The 20918-nt window shown below is 53.4% G+C and overlaps 1 protein-coding gene across 1 annotated transcript in view; it reads right to left on the bottom strand.

Moving 5' to 3' along the window:
- The window catches only part of MYO9B (myosin IXB), a 98273-nt gene extending 82637 nt beyond the window's left edge, over window positions 1-15636 (bottom strand). The window contains exon 1 of the mRNA XM_069476050.1: window positions 15545-15636. The gene's annotated coding sequence lies outside the window, so the exon portion shown is untranslated. The remainder of the gene's footprint in view (window positions 1-15544) is intronic.
- Between the last annotated feature and the right edge of the window lie 5282 nt (window positions 15637-20918).

Raw genomic sequence — 20918 nt, 5'->3', positions numbered from 1 at the left:
GGGCTCAGTCCAGCTCCCAGCCAGCAGGCTTTGCACTGTCTTACGGCCAAGCTGCCTGGACGCAGGCGGTGGGGAGGTTACACTGTTGTGCCTACTTCTTCCTTCGCAGCAGAGACCAACTCTGAGCGAGAAGCCAGGGGAGCCCAGGAAAGCCCAACGGAACTTTCTCCTGCTCCCTGTGGCCTCAGCCACCTGCCCTGAGGGCTGATGCTCACTCACTGGGCCACACGGGCTGAGGGCCCTGTGGCCAGCTGCACTTGGGCTCAGGGCTGGAACATCTTCAGGAACAGAGGCCCGTGGGGGGGCGTCTGCAGCTCTGGGCTGCTTGGTGGGTGAGGACAGCAGAAGGACAAACGCTCAGGAAACTCCACTCTCAGAGACTGGAGGCCGTGAGGGACAGTCACAGGACCCAGCGATGCCTTCCCCACCCCCAGGCCTCAGGAGGAAGTGGATAAGGCTTGCTCAAGGCGGCTACCGACCGGCCAGGGCTTCAGGGAGGTGGGAGGGCAGGGGCAGAAACCAGCTGGGGCCACTTGCAGAAATCCCTCCCCACAGGGGCTCACCTGACGCGCACTGCTCCTGCTGCAGCAGCCCCACCACGCCTGCTGGTCTGCAGCTGGGACAATTTCTCCACCTGGATGTGCTGTGGGGCCCTCGCCACCGGCCTCAGCTGGCCTTTCTCCCTGGGGGAGCCTGCATTTCCCTCCCGGACTCCAGGGAAGGAGGTCTCCAGGGGCTTCCTAAGTGTCTCCCATTCTTAGTTCCCAGGGGGTTGGGAGGGCCAGGATTGCCCTGGAAACAGTTCATGTGCCACTGCCTTAAAAACAGAGACACCGAGAAGTCCTTTCTCCCCTGCAGCCAGCCCAGGGTACACTCCTGATGCCTCCTCACTTCCCCTCAATGCACAGCAGGGCACACAGGTCCCCTGGGCCTGGCACTGCCCCCAAACATCAAGGCACGGCAGAGCAGTCCACCACCCGCCGCCTGCCCCAGGCACCCTGCCTTCCCCTGAGACCACAGGGCCCGTGCCTACCCCACTGCAAAAGTGACACCCCATCTCTACAAAAAATAGAAAAATTAGCCAGGTGTGGTGGCACACACCTGTAGTCCCAGCTCCTGGTGCCATCTTGTCTCCTCGGGTGAGAACAGAGCTCTAGGTTCTCAGCCACTCAGTGGCCAGTTCTGCCCCCAACACAGAATCTCAAGGTGCACTGTCTCCCTGCCGTCGGAGGAGCAGACCCAGTGTTCCCCTACCTCACAGGTGGCACCGGCCTATAGGTGTGTCCTTTCACCTACAACGCTGGGCTGATGCCCTTTGCCTGGGCCAAGACCCATCCTCATCGCGAACACCCCTGATCCATTCTATAAAACTGACCTCTGGACAGACTCATCCATGTGACAGATACCCCTGGAGCAGCACGTGAGAGTACCTGTCTCACAGCATCCTCACCAGCACCAGGTGTTAATATTTTTCTCAATCCACAGCCATCAGTGGGCACACAAAAAAGAATCTTATCACTTATGTTCCTTCAATTATCAGGCTGGGTGGTTTTTAAATGTTTTTTTGAGACAGAGTCTTACTCTGTCACTCAGGAAAGAGTTCAGTGGCATTATCATAGCTCACTGCAGACTTGAACTCCTGGGCTCAAGCGATCCTCCTGCCTCAGCTTCCCCAGTAGCTGGGACTACAGGCACGCATCACAACACCCAGCTAATTTTTCCATTTTTTTTTGCAGAGACAGGGTCTTGCTCTTGCTCAGGCAGGTCTGGAACTCCTGGCCTCAAGTGACCCTCCCACCTCAGCCTCCCAGAGTGCTAGGATTACAGGCGTCAGCCACCGTGCCTGGCCTTTTTTTTTTTTTTTTTTTAAATTGTGTGCACTGAGCAACTATTTTTCTATTTTCATAAACTGCTCATGTCTATTGTACTGTTTTCCTGTTGAGCCATGACTATTTACCTCCTTGTTGTGGCAGAGCTCTTCCTATAGAAATGGTATTAATGCTTTGTCATGTGTGACAAAGCCAGTTCGTACCCATTAAAACTTCGGCTAACGGTATTTTCTGATACAAACAGTACATTTTTAGGCAGGCAGATCTGTAGGCCATTTCTTTTATGGCATCTGCTGCCACTCTTACCCCAGGTCTGGTAAACACTGAACCACACTGGTGGTATGCACTCCCCTCCCTTCCGGATTTTTTCTTTATATTTAAGCCTTAGTCCATGTGGGAATTATGTTAGTGTGTATATTAATTCCCTACAGCTGCTATAATGAAGTACTACAAAGGGGGTGGCTTCAAACAACAGAAACCGATCTCTCGCAGTCCTAGAGGCCAGAGTCTGAAATGAAGGTGTCAGTGAGTGGGGTTGTTTCCTCCCGGAACCTCTGGGCAGAATCCGTCCCAGGCCTCTCTCCTGGCAATACTTGGCATTCCTTGGCTCGCAGGCACATCACCCCAGCCTCTGCCTCCGTCAATACGTGGCCCTCACCTGTGTCCTCTTCTCTTGGTATTAGGTTATTAAGTATGAAATGTCTGATGTCATTAAGTATTAGGTATGACAGTTGAAATCTCTGACATTTCACTTTGACACTTCTTGTTTTATTTTTATTGTGAAAGTACATCCTCAGTCTTACAAATGCATGGTTTGGCTTGTGATAATCTTTCAAATTTTTTTTAGAGCAAATTTTGGGAAACCACGGATAAGTCAAAAATGTGTGTTATTTCTGAACATGAATTCCATCATGGAACCAATGTGGTAAAGATAGCTCAAAATATCAAGTGTTTGGGAAGGATGTGGCTAATGAACACATGGTACAGCGATGGTTTGAGAAGTTCCATTCTGGTGATTTTTAATCTTGAAAATGAGCCACATGAGCAACCTGAGACCAAGGTGGATAATGATGAGCTGAAAGCTGTAGTGGAAGCGAATCCATCTCAACCTCTGCGTGAATTAGCAGCAAGTTCTGACATTTCTATTCCTACAATATTGGACCATTTGAAACAAATGGGCAAGGTAAAGAAGCCAGATAGATGGGTACCACATAAATTAAGTGAGCGTCAGAAGAGAAATTGTCTCAAAGTTTCCCTTTCTTTGCTGTCACAACATGTAGAAATGGTTTGCCTTTTCTACACCATATTGTTATATGTGATGAAAAATAGATTCTTTTGGACAACTGCAAGTGTTCGGCACAACGGCTGGATAAAGATGAAGTGCCGAAACACAGCCCAAAACAGAATAGTCATCAAAAAAATGCTAATGGTGTCTGTTTGGTGGTCCAGTGCTGGTATTATCCACTACAGCTTCATGAAACCTGGTCAGTCGATGACAGCGGGTGTCTCCTGCACCCAGTTGGATGAAATGTTGAGGATGCTTGCGACTAAGGAGCAGAGATTGGTCAACAGAGACAGGCCAATCCTCTTGCAAGACACGCTCGACCACATGTTGCACAAACGATGCTGCTCAAACTACAGACGTTGGACTTGGAAACTCTCTGTCATCCACAGTATTCACCAGACCTTGCACCAACTGACTACCGCTTCCTCCAGGCTTTGGACCACTTCTTGCAAGGAAAAATACTCAATTCTCAACAAGCTGTGGGAAACGCCTTTCGTGATTTTTGTCGCCACTTGCTCTCCAGGCTTTGCTGCTGGCATAAGCAAGCTATCGTTAAGATGGCAACGCTGTGTCCATAATTCAGACGCATACTTTGGTTAATTGTACTGCTTCTTGTCTGAGATATAATAAACTACACTTCTGATTTGAAATCAGGTATTTCCTATTTAATGACCTAATAACGTTGAGTTATTCACATATGTGGTCTGCCTCTGGGCTGCTGAGGCTTCCCAGGTGCCATTCTGTTTTATCTATCATAGCTTCAGAGAATGTTCTCAAACAACAGCATCTTCCTCAGAAGGGCTTGATGTTTTTTTGTGGCCTCCTAGGACATGTTCCTCAGTAAGTCTTAACGGAGTCTGGGACTCGGAAGTTAGTCATGCTGTGGCTTAAGATCTTTGTCATAAGTGGATGTGAAACCTGTACCTGGAGAATCCCCTGGCTGGGGCTGGAATGAGAGGAAGCAGCTCTGGGACTGAGGAACCAGGGGCCCAGGGGCCCCTGTGGGGGACAGCACAGGCCAAGTGGCAATCTTGGGCCGTGGCCATGTGTCGGGGGCTACAGATTCTGAAAACCTGTTTCTTTCCTTAATCCGGATCGTCTCACCAAACACCGCAAGGTCAACATGCCTGTTTGAACACTTATCTCATGCAGTGTGAACAGAAAGCAAAACACACGGCCCCAATAAGGGTGTGGAACCTGCAGCCTTGGGGCCACATGTGGCCTTCTGGATCCTTGAGTGCAGCCTTTTGACTGACTCCAAATTTTACAGAACAAATCCTTTTATTAAAAGGGGTGCAGCAGAGAAAGATGAAGCTTTTCCTGTCTCCTTTGGTGATGAAAAAAGAACAATCTTGAAATCAGAAGGCCGCAGGTTCCCCACCCCTGCATGGAAAGCAAGTTGGCAGACTACAAAAATCCTCGCTCAAACAGCCAGAAGGTGGAAGCAAAATGCCTGTCAGTGGACGAATGGATAAACAGAGTGTGGCCCATCCACGCAATGGGAGGTGTTACTCAGCCATAAAAGGGAACGAAGCTCTGACACCTGCTACCACGTGGGCGAACCTTGGCAACACAGTGCCGAGTGAGAGAAGCCGGACACAAAACCCACACGCAGTATGTGACGCCACTGATGTGAAATGTCCAGAACACGCAGATCCATAGAGACAGGAAGCAAATTAGTAGTTACCAGGGGCTGGGAGAAGGGTAACAGGGAGTGACTGCTAAAGGGGACGGAGTTTCCTTTTGGGGTGATGGAATGTTCTAGAATCAGAGCTAGTTGTTGCACATCATTGTGAATACACTGAATGTTACTAAGGGTAAATTTTATGTTATGTGCATTTTACCACGATAAAAATTGAACACACCTCTTAAAAAGAACCGAGTTGTAAAAAATGACAAGGCTTTGCAAAAGGCAGACTGGTATACTTTCTGTACTCCGAGAAGACACAGATCTCAATTCGGGCCCTTTTTGTCCTATTCTTACAGAAAGGAGGCACAAGGACAGTGGGGGGTAAGTGGACAGATGTGAATTAACCACTCTCAAGGCCTGGCCAAGGCCTGGGCAACGAAAAGCAGGGTCCTGCCTCCCAGTCTGGCGGAGGATTTGGAATGTACTGGAGTACAAGGCCTCCGGACGGGGCCTCTAGAAAGTGCAGTGCAGCCATTTCGTTTATATAAGGCCATAATTTGAAGCCACATGCTTATCGGATGAAATCATTCCCAAGCTGAGAGGAGAAGGCTAACATTACAGCAGAACACTTCAGGAAGCGCTGTGTGAGATTCAGCCCGTTTCCACTTTTCCCCGAGCCCACTGAGAATTTTTTTTTTTAGAAGAAACGAGCACATGAAGTTATGGGAAAAGCAGACGTGGACACTGACAAATGACTACAAAATCTGCCTATCTGTCGGTCTCAGCAGCTCGGAGCTTGAGGACAGCTTAAGAGTCCTTCTTTCTCCCATTTTCCTCCACGTGCAACCTGACCGGAAGATGACAACTCGCTTGTGGGTGAGTCAGGAGGAAGGGGACACTCAGGAGAAGAAAACCCCATGATTCTTTGAGAAATGGCCCCGTGCAGGTGATAGGAGGGGGCAGCTGAGCTCTTCTGGGGCATGTCAAAAAGTGGGAATGGCCCTGTGGATCCACCGCAGCGGGGAACAGACTCATGCCAAGGTCCAGTACAGGACATCAAGGGAAGGACTGGTAGGCGGAAGTGGTGGCATGGACCCTGCTGAAGGGCCAAGGCCCAGCGGTGGGATGGAGGGATGGAGCAGGGACTTCTAGTGGGAGCAGCCCGGTGAGCCGGGAACGTCAGAAAACAGCCTCCAAGGGGTACAATAAACAAAGCGCTGTCATGGGTTGGTTAGCATCTCCCCAAAATTCATGCCCACTCAGAACCTCAGAACATGACCTTGTTTGGAAACAGGGTGCTTGCAGATGTGGTTAGTTAAGACAAGCCTGCACTGGATCACGGTGTGCCCAAGTCCAAAGACTGGTGTCCTCACACAAGAAGAGACACATACATGCACAGAGGGAACGTAGCACCTGAGGACGGAGGCAGAGATTGGGGAGACGGAGATGCAGCCACAGGCCAAGGAACAGCTGGAGCCACCAGACACTGGCAAAGGCAGAGGAGGACTCCCCTGGAACGCCTGCAGGGAGCGCACCCCTGCTGAAACCCAGATCTCAGACTTTTGTCCTCCACAGCTGGGAGCCAATAAACTCTTGTTTTTTAGCCACCCAGTATTGGTACTTTGCTGTGGCAGAGCCAGGACACGAATCCAGGTGCTCAGCACAGAAAGTACTGGACGTTCCACTTGAGGCCATTTACAGACAGGTGCTGGGGAAGCCTTTGGGTTGCTGCAGCCTTTCTTCTGCCTTAACTGCATGTCCCTGAGAAGTCCATCCCCAACACCCTCTCCTTACTGTTGCCAGTTCTGCACCCGCAGGGAACTGAACGTGTTCAGAACGTCCCTTTCTTCCCCTAAGCAGTTCCCCTCCCCACCCCCACCTTCCACTTGGCCTGTCTGATCTCAGATCTTAACTGGTCTGAGCCTGAGGCCCTGGAGATAGTCCCTTCCTAGGTGTGTGCTCTTCCAGCATGTTCTAGTCACCTGTCTCCCGGCACAAAGCACTCTCTGCCCCTGCCATATATATGCCCACCCCTCGCAGCCAATCCCCTTCCCTGGGGTCTGTGCCTACATGCCCGATGAGGCTGTCTTCTTGCAATGCCAGGCCAGTCCTGGGCGCAGGAGGGAGGGAGGTGGCCGACAGAGCCTGGCCAGGCAAGGGCAGTGAGAGGGCAGGGGCAGTCAGGGCTGGTGTGGGAACAAGGAACCCAGTGTGGCTGGCAGGGCTGAGGCTCAGGGAGTGGGGAGGGAGAAGGTCAGATCCCACTGGGCCATGCAAATGTGGTTAGATTTTTCACGCAAATCCCACGGGGAGCCCTGGGTGGTTTGAGGCAGCGGCACCAGAACCAGAGTGACATTAGGAAGATGTCACCAGACTGTGTGGCACATGGATTACACAGGGTCTGGGTGGAAGCAGGTACCATGCAGCGAGGCTCCCGCAGGTGTCTGGGGGTGGCTGATGGCGGGCTGGGTCAGATCCATGAGAAGGAGGTGGGTTCTGGTCACAGGTGGAAGGCACACCTGCAGGACCCCGCAGGTGGCCAGGCTCCTGGTCTTTTCCAGGTGACCTATAGGCTTGTAAATGAAGCTGTGGAAGGCTGCTGGGGAAACGGGTCCGGACAAGCAGAGGAAAACCCTTTGCGACCCCCTCTCCAAATCACACAGCCCACCTGTCATCATGCCCAGGTGGAAAGCCACCTCGGGAGTGACAATAGTGACAGTGCACAAAAGCCCTGCTTGAAACCGAATGTTGGTGGCACAGACAGGCGAGTCCTGTTACAGCCAAGCAGTCCCCAGGGGAACAAGGGAAGCAGCATTTGAGTCCCCTCTGTTTCGTTTTTTTTTTTTTTTTTTTTTTCCTTGGCGACAGAGTCTCATTCTGTCACCCCGGCTAGAGTGTATTGGCATCATCACAGCTCACTGCAACCTCAAACTCCTGGGCTCAAGTGATCCTCCTGCCTCAGCCTCCCAAGTAGCTGGGACTACAGGTGCACTGAAGGATATTCGGCTAACTTTTCTATTGTTTGTAAAGACGGGGTCTCGCTCTTGCTCAGGCTGGTCTCGAACTCCTAAGCTCAAGCAATCCTCCCGTCCCGGACTCCCGGAGTGCCAGGATTATAGGCGTGTGCCACCACGCCCAGCCCCTACTCTACTTGTAAGGGCACTTTGAGTGACTGCTGACAAGAGGGAAGGAAGATTCCATAAGGATGTGTAGGAAATGCTGCCTCAGAACAGCGACACTGTGTGTTTGGCATCATCAGTGAACCCGGGGCTGGTCAGAACATCATGGACCTTGGACCAGGTTCTGAGGGGCTTCTGTGCCAGGCTGGTCACAGGGGACAGGGCAGGATGGACAGTTGCTCTGGTCCCTGTGGAATCTTCTCTGTCACAGGCCCCCAAGACACCTTACTTGAGCCTCAAGCTGAAAATAAAGCAGCTGCTCAATAAACACCAGCCTTTTCTGAGCTATCAGCAAATGTGTGCTGTTATCCTCCTCCACTAAGAGCTGTATATTACCTCAAAATCCACTTACTGCCTCCCACCAAGAGCCCCTCTTCTGGTTTCTTCAATCACATCCCCTTTGATTCATAAACCTCTTCAGGTGGCCCACAGGCCTGCTGGTTTTACCTTTGAAACCGCATTGATGTGATTTCAACAAGATTCACTTTTTCATGTCACACATCTCTGCTGAGAGATAATTCACATCCCATACAACATACCCATTTAAAGCCTGCCAGGCAGTGGCTTTTAGCATATTCATGGATATGTGCAACCATCAAAATTTTAGAACATTTTTATCACCTCAAAAATAAACCCTGTACCCTAAAGTTGTCACCCACTGCCACTGACCCCCCGAGATGACCCCTGAGTTCATATCACTCCCATCTGCCATGCCTGCTGGCCTGCCTGGGTCGCTACCTGGACCCCATCTGCCCAACACTTCCAGCTTCCACGTGGGGTGCTCTCTGCCTGCCAGAATCGCCCCATGCCGTCCATCTGTGACCCTGGCCCTCGTGGCCTTCAACTGGACGAGGGCTCCTTCTCCTCCTGGCCATGAAGCCCACCCTCTGCCTCATTTCTATGAAAGGCCGTGGGGACCTTGCTCCACCTTCTGATCACCTGAACCTGAACTCGGTTGGTGAGGGGAGCATGGTCCCAGGATTTGCTCCGGTCAACACCTTTGGTAACGGCTGCTGCCCAGCTGCCCTTCAAGCCTATCACCTGCCATGGCTCTGCAGAGGCAGAGAGGAAAGAAGTCCCCACGGCCAGGCTTGGGCTGGACATGCACTGTCTCAACCTGCTCTTCCTGCCCCTGGAAAAACTGGCATTCTTTTACAACAGTGACTCTCACCCATGGCCAACCATGCCCCCCAGGGGACACTTGGCAGTGTCTGCAGACATTTTTGGTTGTCACAACAGGGAGGAAGGGATGCCACTGGCATCTGGTGGGTAGAGGCTGGGATGCTACTTAACAGCCTACAGTATACAGGGCCCCCCACAGAGAGTGATCCAGCTTCAGATGTCAGCAGTGCTGAGGGTGAGAAACCCTGCCTTAACCATTTGGAAAGAATTGCATTTAGATCCTTGGCTCACAGGCAACACCCAAATAAATTCCCGCTGGGTGATGCACCCAGCTGCTTTCTTCTTCCTGACTCAGGTTGTATGTTTAATGTGTGCAGCATCCTAGGACGTTACCAGGTCAGATGATTACAGGTGTGAAAGTCTGTTGGGTGTCAACAGAACCCCTAACCTAGGGTTTGTCACCCAGGGCTGACTGTGCCCTCCAGGTGAGGTATGGCAACATCTGGAGACATTTTTGGTTGTCACGACAGGGAGGAGGGGGTACTAATGGCATCCGGAGGGTGGAGACTGGGGATGCCACTCAGCATCCTGAGAAGCATAGGACAGCCCCCACCACATAGAATAATCTGTCCCCAAATGTCACCAATGCGGAGGCTGGGAAACCACACTTAAAGTAAATAAGAGAAGCAACATTTGCACACTTGAGGCCTCCTCAGGGACTCTTGGGTGCACGAGACGTTAGCATGATTCCAACTCCACGTGCGTGTGGCTGCGTGAAACTCAGAGTGAGAGCGAGCGCCGGCCTTGTGCAGTAACTGCCCCAGTCTGAGACAGCTGCCCCGTTCGGGCTACTTTCTCCACTCAGGATACCCCAGCCCCTACCTGCTTCCCCTGCATCTTCCCCTCTCCCTGCTGAACTGGGAGACAGACTCCCAAGGGACCCTGCAGGGAAATGGACCAGCCCCGCCAGTGTCCACAGCCCAGGCTTCGCTCTTGCTCTTCCTTTGTCTCACCCACTCTTGTGCCCCTGATAAACAACATCGCCACGCGACAGCTGAGGACCTTGGTGATCTTCCCAAGCAGTGGGGCCCTGGTGTGCCCGCCAGGAAATTAAAGCCCCAGGTGAGGCACAGAGTTCCAAGAATCAAAATCTCAAATGTCGCTCCTCAGTCCCCTGGTTTCACCACCCTAGAACGGGATGGAGGAGGTGGCGCCTTGTGGAGATGCTCTGAGCAGTGAGCCCTAGGAAGAGCCATGGCAAAGCCCTGAGCCTCCTGCCACCGATGTGCTGCTGGGACCTCACTCGTGAGGAAGCAGCGGCCCAGCGGCACTCACCTTGCAGGCAGACAACCCCCTTCACTGCTGGCCGGGGAGGCTCTCAGGTCTCCCTCTGCCTGCGTCAACAAGCCTCTGGCCCGGGCCCAGGCTCCCGTCATAACATCGTCCACTGCTGGGTGCTTCAGAGTCCCCGTCCCCGCTGGGCTGTTAATTTGACTTCTGCGAGTGTGACTTCTGGCTGAACGTCTGGGCAGAGACGAGGGCTGTTTTCTGTTCTCAGTATCCCCAGGGGCCAGCAGCTCTGAGTCTGGCTCCCAGCCAACACTTCCTTTTTGCTGAAGGATTTGAAGATCTTCCAGAAACTTCTTTCGTCTAATCGCTTATGGCAGCAGATGGTCCCGAGGTCACTGTGGTCCATTAATGGAGTTGTTTTTGGATGCCCCTCCATGAGACCACGGGAATACTGAGAACAGAGACCCAGGCCCCGCTGGGCGCACAAAGCCTCCTAGGCCTGGCTCTAAATACACCCCCTTGTACACTGCCCAAGAGCCATTCCTTCCCGGGCTGGGTCTTTGCCTCTAGTTAGTCACCCCTGAACGCGCGCAAGATCTAGAAAATGCCCCAAAAGGAGCTTCCAAAATTGATGTGACCAACCAACCTGCCCACCCCTTAAAGTGTTCATTTAAAGGAGACGAAACAAGATGATATTATCCTCTGTTGGCATGACCATTGTCCCAAAATTACTTTGCTATCTAAAAATGAAATTTTTCCCTTCCTCAGTGTTACGGGCTGGGCTGGACGGCGTCCTCCCCCCACCCCAAATATTCATACGTCGAAGTCCTAAAGCTCAGTATTTCAGAATGTGACTGTATTTGGAGACGGGGTCTTTGTAGGGATGATTAATTTAAAATGAAGTCATTAGGGTGGGCCCCTGTCCATATGACTAGTGCCCGTGTAAGAGGAAATTTGGACACAGATACAGGCACGGGGGTGGACGATGAGAAGACACAGGGAGAAGATGGCCACATACAAAGCAACAAGAGAGCCCTGGGATGGATTCTCACAGCCCACAGGAGGAATAAAATCTGCCAATACTTGATCTGGGACGTCTGCCCTCCAGAACCGTGACAATAAATTTCTGTTGCTGAGGCCACCTCACCTGCAGTACTTTGCCACGGGAGCCCTAGCAAACTCCTACATCCAGTAACGACGGCAACGAAATCCCCGTAGCTGGCTCCCTTTGCACACACAGCCCTGTGAGCAGGGCAGAGCCGGGGTGTAAACGGATGAGTCAGACAAGGACAACTTATTAATCGAGCCGACGAACCCACAGGCTGAACCCTTGAATCACTACTTTATTTATCACTGGGCTCGGACTCAGAAAGTCTCGCCTAGGAAATGAGTAGAACCCAAACTCATCGGCTGCATTTCTGAAACATGGCTAATCTCTGAGGCTCCTTCCCATCCAGGATGAAAACCGAAAAGGAATGAACAGGGCTCCAAGCCGCGGTGGCAGTGGGCTGGTGCGGAGACAGAGCCCTTTGTTCTGCCACTCTGGGGACAAGGAGGGCAGAAGAGGAGGGCCTGTCTTGCTCTGCGGAGAGGCCGCCTGGGGCCATCTGAATGGCCGGCAGAGCAGGGGTTGCCTGGCACAGTTGGGCTGGGGACTCTGAGCACACAAAGGGCGTGTGGGTGGGGTGCGGGGGCAGTGCCCAGAAGGGACCATTGGCTCCATGGCCCCAGAGCATGCTGTCTCCTCCCATCGAGGTGAAGTGGCAATGTCATGGTCGAATGGGGAGGGGCTGAACAGAGGAGGGGATGGCGAGGCAAGGGCGCACCAAGAACAAAAATTCAACAGTGTGTGCTTGGGAACGGATGGGCGGCTCAAGGTGAAAGGGCAAAAGGAGATAATTCCACAGACAAAAGCCATGTGTATCTGGGGCAACCTCCAAAAGTAGCTCTTGGGAAGAGAATCTGAGACCTCTAATCTCGGGAGAAGAGCAACAGTTCGTTCTGAGACGAGGACGGTTCCTCCAGAAATCCAGGTCAGTGGTCACACACAGAGAGAGAGACAAGGGCACCCGCTGTCCATCCTTGGGCAAATTGTCTAACTCCCCCTGTGTCCGTTCCTCCTCTTTATCGAGACTGGCTCCCTCCAAATTAAAATTGACTGGACAGCAAAATTTGCTTCCTGGTCTCTGCCCCCACTCCCATCCTTGCTGGCAGCTTGTCAGGAGCTCCACAAACACCAAAGACCCACTGGGGCAGTGGTGGGCTCCGGTCGGGAACCCGACCTTAGTACGAAGCATCAGTTCTCACCTGGGGGACTGGGGGCAATTGTGTCCCCAGGGGACACATGGCCATGTCTAGAGACATTGTCGGGACCTTACAACTCAGAGGGAGGAAATACTACTGGCATCTCATCAACAAAGACCAGAGATGCTGTTCAACACCCTACAGCGCACAGGACGGCCCCAAGGCAAAGAACGATCCAACCAGAAATGTCCAGGGTGGTGCGTTTGACAAAGTCTGCCCTAGAGACCTGGGCCTCACCAATGAAAGGTTCCTGACGGCCCACTGTGTTCTAGAAAGCCCAAGGAGCCATCTCTGAAGTCATCTCCTGCCCGGGCCTGTTTCTGCATCAGGAAAATAGGAACAAGCACCCTCTTTGCTGGTGGCTGGCAGAATAAGAGAGTTGGGACGTAGAAAAGCATCTACCATAGGAGATGTTCGGTAAAGGGCTCTGCTTGTGCAAACCCCTCTTCCTGGCTTGGGTTAACACTCGGTACCTTTCCAGCTTTGACTCGGGGCCAGCCACCACTTCCGAGGAAACTTGCTGGGATCCCCCTCATCCCAAAGCTTGTGCCGGCTGTCCCGAATCCGACCCCACAATATCTCATGCCACCTGTGTGGCTGCACTGACCGCCTGATCTGAACTCCATTCTTTCCATGGGGAGGGCACTAGCATGTCCCCCCTCCAGGGCATGAGGGCTCATCTCTGTCCCTGGGAACCAGTCAAGCGCCTGGCACGATCGGCCCTTAACTGAACTTGGGGCCCACCCAAGACACACCACTTTGGAGAGATGAGGAACGGGAAGCACCAAGTTAACAAGCCCCTGCTGAGGAGAGAAAAATGAATCCTACAGCCAAATAGAAATGGGGAGTCACCATGCAGGACCCGAGGGAGGGTCTTGCTTAGGGATTCCAACCAGAAGGTTGCAGCCAAAGCTTTGGGAACAGGTGCAATGTGCCAAAGCTCATTCCACACCATGATTTCCTATTTGGAAGATAAAGAAGTTGTCAAACATGGTTCTTCCATATAAACTGTTGCATGGAAAGTCGTACAAAAGTAGGACCACTGTAGCAAAGAACTGAGAGTCAGGGGCTGTATAAAGTCCAGGTGCTGTGTGTACTGGAGAGAAGAATGTTACTGAGAGGGGCTGGGTATCAAGGTTGAGAAACGCTGATGGAGGCCAAGCCATTCATTTTGCAGGCGCAGAAACAGGCAGAGGCTTGACCAAGGCCAGGACCTCCAACACATGAGACCCTGCCTAGCCACACACCTAGAGCAGGGAAGAGGCAATACCGGGGCCCTGGGATCAGAAGATTCCAGACCTGATCATCAGAGTGTCTTGGCCAGGGCAAGTCCACAGTCATGTCTGCGGGAGGCACAACTGTGGGCTGTAATCGTGCCCTCGGGCAAGCAAGGCCCAAAGCCACCTTTCATAAAAGCCACAGCATTTTGGAAGTGGAACAGGTGGTTACATCCCTGTGACTGTCTTTATATCCAAACTACCCAGATTCGCCTCCTGAACCAGCTATAATACACCAGACACAAACCTGGGCTCCCCAGCACTTCTGGCAGCTCCCAGACAAAGATCCCTGCAGTCGGGAAAGGAGACACATTAATGCGGATAAAAACAACCCGAGGCCCTTGCCAGAGCCAGAGTCAGACCCGTGAGACAGTGAAATAACTCTGTTTGCCAGGTCACCTCCCGCTAGCTGCTCCTGGACACCTCAAGACTCTGGAGACCTGAAGACCAAAAATGAACTCAGGAAGGTGGAGCTGGGACCCTCTGGCTGCAAAGCACAGTGTCCCCACCAGCTGCCACCTCAGACAAAGAGGCACAGAGAGGTCTTCCCTTAAAGACCCCAGGGCTATAGGGTGCACAGGAAAGAAGGGAGGGCACGCAGCTGCCCAGCCTCTCCAGGACCGAGCTCACGGCCGCCTGGGGACAGATTTCCTGTATGTTGTTTTATCCACTTAAGTCCAAGGATGCAACTCCGCAGAGGTGGTGACAGCCCTGCACCCTCGGGTGAGTGCACACGGGCTCCCTCCCTCCTGAAACATAGTTCCGGCCCCACTGCAAGCCCTGAGGCTCCTTCCTTGCTCCCTGGGACCCCAGAATCCAGCCAGTTTTAAGAGGAGAGTGGCGCAGTTTCCGAGACCAGGAGACTGCTACAGAGGGTGCTGGGACTTGCCTGGGTCACCCAGCTGTTGGGTGTGAAGTCAGGAAAGAGAGGAATCAAAAGAGATGGGGCGATGGAATCTCCACAGCTGCACCCCAACATCTGCATGGGGCCATTCTGGCCCTTTCCTTCTCTCCCCTCCTCTCCAGGCCCTCCCTGGACCTCCCTCAGTTCTTGCCATGACTTCTAACCCTTTCTTCCCTTCCAGCCCTACTTCCTGCCTTCCCAGTAGTCGCCTGCCACATCAGTGGGTTCAGAATCTCTTGCGTTTATTGAGCACCCACTGGGTGCCAGGTGCCCTTCCTCCGGCGCTTCAATCGCGCGGGTAGACGCCCCCAGACCGGTCCTGTACCCCTTCCCCCCACCGCTCCCCAGCTGTTCCTCTGGCCCCCTCCCCCAGCCTGGGCCTCTCAACCCCGCCTCCTTGCCTTCCCCCAACCCCGTTTCCTGCGACCCCCCAATAACCACCTAAGCCACGTCCTCTTCGCAGAAGCTGCTCAAAGCCACAAGACTCACCCCTCCCACGCCCGCAAACTCCCTCTCCAGCCCCCATCCCAACCAACTTTCTTCTCGTTCGTCTCGCTTCCACTTCGTCCCCAGCAACTTCCCCACGACCCCCAGGCTCTTTCCCGCTCCTTGGACCTCCACCGTCGCGCCCCAGTTCCCTCAGGGCTCCGTCCCTCTCCTCTCTGCAGCCCCCAAACGCGCCCTTGGAGCTCGAAGCCCCAACGCGCCGCCGCCTGGAACTCACCTGGGCCTCGGCCGCCGCGCGCCGCCGGTCGCGGGCCGGGTCCCCGCCCGGACGCCCGTCAGCAAGCCTGCCCCCCGGGCCTCCGGCCGCTCCGCCCCGCGCGCTCGCCGCTCCCCCGCGCGCTCCGGCTTCCGGGTTCCGGAGGGGAGGGGCCGGGAGTAACGGCGAGCGCGTCACGGGGCGGGGCGCCATGAACGCCACGCCCCTTCCTAGAGATTCGGCCCCCACCACCTCCTCCCGCCGCTCGTGGGCGAGACCAAGTGCGAGGGGAGGAGGGGAAAAGCGCGGCGCGTTGTCGCCCCTCCTACAGCTCCGCAATTGGTCCGGCCCGCCGCGAGGGGGCGGGGCCGGCCGTGAAAAGCCGCCTTTGAGTGGAAGGCGGGAAAATGGCGGATTCCTCGGGGCGCGGCGCTGGGTGAGTAGAGGCGCCGCGGGGATGGATGTGTGGGTGCCAGAGGGAGGGGCGGGGCCCAGGGCCGGGGCGGACCGGGCAGCACAGCTGGGGACTGGGGGTCCTCGGGGCGAGTCCGGAGCCGACCCCTCCTAGAACCGCTCGGGAAGCGCAGGCTCCAGGAGGCCCGGGCGGCGCGCGGGCTCTGCGCATGCTCAGGAGCGCGGCGCCGGACCAAGTTTCGCATGCTGGGCGACCGCGGGCGAGTGGCCTTACCTGTCTGTGTATCGCTTTCCCGCATTGCGAAATGGGGCTGATGACGCCGCACAACCTCGTAGGTGTCGTGAGGCGTAAACCCGCTTAGAACAGCGCCTGCCCGAGTCTTAGCTGGGCTGTCGCTCTTAGAATTGTCGTTTGCAGTGAGCAAGTGACAACTAAAGTATCTCCTTTAGTCCTCTGTCCCGCTTTATTCTGTGCTCCCCGTTTATGGAGGAGAGGATGGAGACTCAGGGAGGCGAAGTCATTTGCCCAGCGCGAACAAGAAAGAAGTTGAGCACTTTACTGGGTGCCAGGCGTGATCCTGAGGCTGTTTGTCCAGTTAATTTGGCCAATGTTTATTCCTTGGTGTGAATTGACGTGAAATAGGCCAGCGGGAGGAATCACTCCACTGTTCCTTGCCCGAACTGTGAGGTTGACATTAGTGCCTCCCAGTAACAGGTGAGGTACCTGAGGCTCACACAGGTGTAGTGTGAGCAGGTCCCAGCAGGTTGGGCCTGGAGCCCTGGCTCAGATTCCAGAGGGAATCCGGGTTCTGCCCCTTCCTGCCCCTGAGACTCACCAGGGGTGACCTGTGTAAACCTCAGACGCTGGCCTGGAAAATGAGAAATCAGGTGAACAGTTAGGAATCTGTAGGATTGAGAGGATCCTGCGAACGAGCACAGCTGGCACCTAGCGAACATTTGTTAAGTTGCCTCTCCCCACCATGGGCTGGGGGTGCCCCCATCACTTCCCGGGTGTCACTTCGGGGTTCCAGGAGCCCACTCCAGAGGAGGTGGCTGCAGTGGCCCTGGAGCCGCTCCTAGTGGTGGCAGCAGGAGTTCCAGTGCCCGGCCTTGTCCCCGCTCCTGTGCCACTGGTCTCTGTTCCTGGCTTCCCCCTCCTCCCACTCAGGCTGAAACCCAGGAGTCATTCCGGACCCTCCCGCACCCCCACAGCTGGTTAGTCAGCGATTCCTGTCTCACAGCCCCTGCTTTCCTGTGACATCAGGTGGTGTCACTCATTCTGTGTTTCAGTTGAGGTGAAATATACGTAGTGTGAAATTAACCCTCTTAAAGGGTACAATTCAGTGACATTTAGTATGTTTATGTTCACAGTGTGCGAAACCATTGCCTCTGCTCTAGTTTCAGATTTTTATCACTTCAAAAGGAAACCCCGTCCCCATTAGCACTCACACCTCACCCTCCTCCCCAAGCTCCTGGAAGCCACTAAGCTGCTTTTGTCTCTACTGATTTACCTGTTCTGGATATTTCGTATAACTGGATCCTGTATGACAGAGTCTTTTGTGTCTGGCTGCTTTTACCCAGCACAATGTTTCTGGGGCTCATCCTTGTTACAGTGTATCAGAACTTCACTCATTCCTTGTTAGAGATGAATAGGATTGAGGCTTCCTTATTTCTTGATAGGAGTTTGTGGCATCTTGTAAGTCCTCTCCCTGTCTTCAGTCCCAGGCTTCCAGTCACCCACTCACCACGGCAGGGGCTCTCAGCCTCAGCACTGTTGACATCTGGGGCTGGATCATTCTCTGTGGTGGGGGCGTCCTGTGCATTGTACGGTGTTGAGCAGCATCCCTGGCCTCCGCCACTATGCCAATAGCGCCCCCTTTGCATGACAATCAGTAATGTCTTCAGATCCAATAGGATCCATATCCCATGGGGAAAGACACCAGACAGCTCGCTCGCTCACATTCTGTTCATGCACCCACAAAGAAGAGGTCACGTGAGCACACAGGGAGATCGCGGCCACCTACAAGCCAAGGGAACAGGCCTGAGAATGAAACCCGCTTTGCCAGCACCTTGAGCTCAGCCTCTGGCTTCCAGAACTCTGAGAAATAAACATATGTTGTCTAAGGCACCCAGTCTTTGGTATTTTGCAGCCCAAACAGACTGACACACAGGCTGTCGGGTACAGTGAGGAGCAACAGCAGACTGGGCCCTGTCCTCCCAGAACACTGGAGCCCGTCTTCCTGCCAGCTGCCCGTGGTTTTCGTGAAGCACGGCTCTGACGTCGTCCATCTCCTCCCCGTCTCCCGGTGCCCACAGCAGGGCTTGGCCTTCTGTAGGCTGCAGGTGAAAGCTAGAGTAAAAGTGGCCTGACTGGCAACCTAACAGAAAAACTATCAAACTGAAAGCAAGAAAAATAACTCACAACACATAATTGCCCCTTTAAAGAAAAAACTCACAACACAACTATCCTTTGTTTTAATTAAAACACCTGTGGCCTAACTTGGTAACAGTTTTTCCTTCGCCTCAAAAGGCCCTAAGCGGACAGTAGGGATGCGAGCTCCCTACTCCAACTCTCTGCCTCAGATCCTGCCAAGAAAACAGATTTCAAAGACTCGGATAAGCTGGTTTCACAGAGCAAAAGAAATGAAAAACACCTACAACAGCTTTGCCACCACTTCTGTTCTCAGTTTACTGAAGCAGAGGGAAAAAACCCATTTTTACTCTCTAAAACTTCGAACAACATTCCTCAACTGCCCGCACTTTCACTCCTTCGTCAGGGGCCGTGGCCATTCCTTCCTTCTCTCTTTCTTGGAAAAGTAAATAAACATGGTACTTCTTTCTATCCTAAACTCTCTGTGAAAGATCTTTCTCCAACCCATGCCGTGAGCCCTCACCCTAACACAGAGTGCCCCCTTTTTGTTAGGCTGGTAAGCCAAGAATGGTTTGTACATTTTTAAATGGTTGTGAAAAATCAAAAGAATTTTCATGACACATGAAGATTGTATGAATTTCAAACGTCACTGCCTATAAATAAAGTTTTATTGGGACATAGCTCATCCATTGCATTCTCTACCATCCATGGCTGCGTTCATGTTAGAATGGCAACGTTGACTAGTTTCTAGTTTCAGCAGTGCCCGGGTGACCTACAAAGCTACAAATATTTACTGTCTGGCCCTTTACAGAGAAAGGTCGCCCAGCCCTGGGCTGCAGGAACAGGGCTGAGCCCTTAAGCTAGAATTCAGGACTCTCACAGCCCGGCCCAACCGTCTGTCCTCCCTCACTTCGTGTCCCTGTTCATCTTCTGTAATTAAACCACAGGGCTGCTCAATTCCTGTGTTCACATCTTTCTCGCCCCAGTGCCAGGCCCTTGTTGAACCATTGTCTCAGGATGTCCTCTGTCATGTGCCTGAGCCTGCTTCACTTTGTCACACCCATCCCCCCGGCCCTGTACCTGTCTGGGCCACTCCTCACACTTGCCTGGTGAGGAACATGCTGATCTGCCCTTTGTGGGAAGGAACTCTGTGTTTTGTTCACCGCTGTGTCCCCAGTGGCGTACAGTAGGCACATAAACGGCTGGTGAACGAATGAACCCGTGGCTGATTTGAGCTCGTGGACACAGAGCACAACGGTGATCTCTTCCACACAGCTCTTGTCACTTGTCCCTTCTTAGCTCGGGTGTTCAGCCACACTGTGTTGCCCAGGTGGGCAGGGCTGGCAGCTGCCTGTGTCACTGTTCCCGTTGAGGTGTCCCAGCCTTGCTGAGATAGTCCTCAGGCAGCACTGGGATGGGGTCGTCCAGAGGAAGCCCGAGCTGCAGCTGGCGCAGGTGCCTCAGTGGCCCCCCTGTGCTTCCTGGGCAACGATGAACAGGTCGCTCTCTCTCTTGTAGGAAGCCTGCCTCGGCCGGTCCCAGCACTTACAGCGGAGCCAGGAGGAAGGAAGGAAGAGCAGCAGGTGAGCGATAGCAGGATCCATTTTAGTAAAAAGTGATTGTTTTCTTTCATTACATGCTTTTGGGGGAAGGAAAAACCGGCCCAGAGAAGAGGGCCTGTGGCATTACTTCCTTGTGGTCACAGCTCTGGATATTGAGTCTGGCGATCCTAGCCCAAGGCCAGGGATATGTCATGAGACGGTGGCAATCATTTTGGACGGTGGGGTCCCTCTCAGCCATGGGGTTCACGGGCTGTGTCCAGGACACATCCCTGGGAAGAGGGGGTGTGGGGACCCACGAGCTGAATTTATTACTAAAATCACTCTCAAAACGAGAGCGCGTTAGTTATATGGGGCTGCCCGTGTGTCCAATTTTCCTCCCCAGTGGGTCCGGGGTCACTGTTAACAGCCCCCAACCTCACTGAATCTCAGCAGGGCCTGGCTTGGATGGTAGATTCTTGGGTCTTGGTCGTTGAAAGTCAAGACTACGACACGATGAAGTATTTCTCAATGTCTGCCGTGTGGCATTGCCCAGTTCACAGATCATAGGATAGGATTTTCGTTGCAAAGGAGTCAAGGCTTAGGTGTTCCAGCGTCGCTTTTTAATCTTGTGTAGGACATCTGTGATATATGTGTGCTGCCTAGTTCTTAGACACAAGCTACACCCTTGATTGTGTCATTGCTTCTGTGCATAATTCAGCACTGTTTAAAACAAAACAGGGGTATCCTAGTGTTCCAGAAATGGAAACTGCTTTTCTTCCCCACTGTGCCAGACAGCCAGAGCCTTAGAGCCTTCTCGTTGAGCAAAACCATTTGCTCATGGTCTTAGAAAGACCCAAAGCAGGATGGTCTCCCCTGCTTGGAACTGAGGGTGTCCTTTACCCCACGTCCTTGGTTGCCATCTGGTGGCAGACCCTCCATAGGGATCAGTTCTGTCCCCGAGACCCTGCCTGATCCTGGCCTTGACCCTTGGGTACCTGCACCCTGAGAGTGGCCTCCTGGTTGTCCCCAGCTTCCAGGCACCCCCCGCCCCGTGCTCTGAGCACACTCG

This window comes from Eulemur rufifrons, chromosome 2 (assembly GCF_041146395.1).
Source record: "Eulemur rufifrons isolate Redbay chromosome 2, OSU_ERuf_1, whole genome shotgun sequence".
Classification (NCBI taxonomy): Eukaryota; Metazoa; Chordata; class Mammalia; order Primates; family Lemuridae; genus Eulemur; species Eulemur rufifrons.
This window is presented reverse-complemented; position numbering and strand designations above follow the sequence as displayed.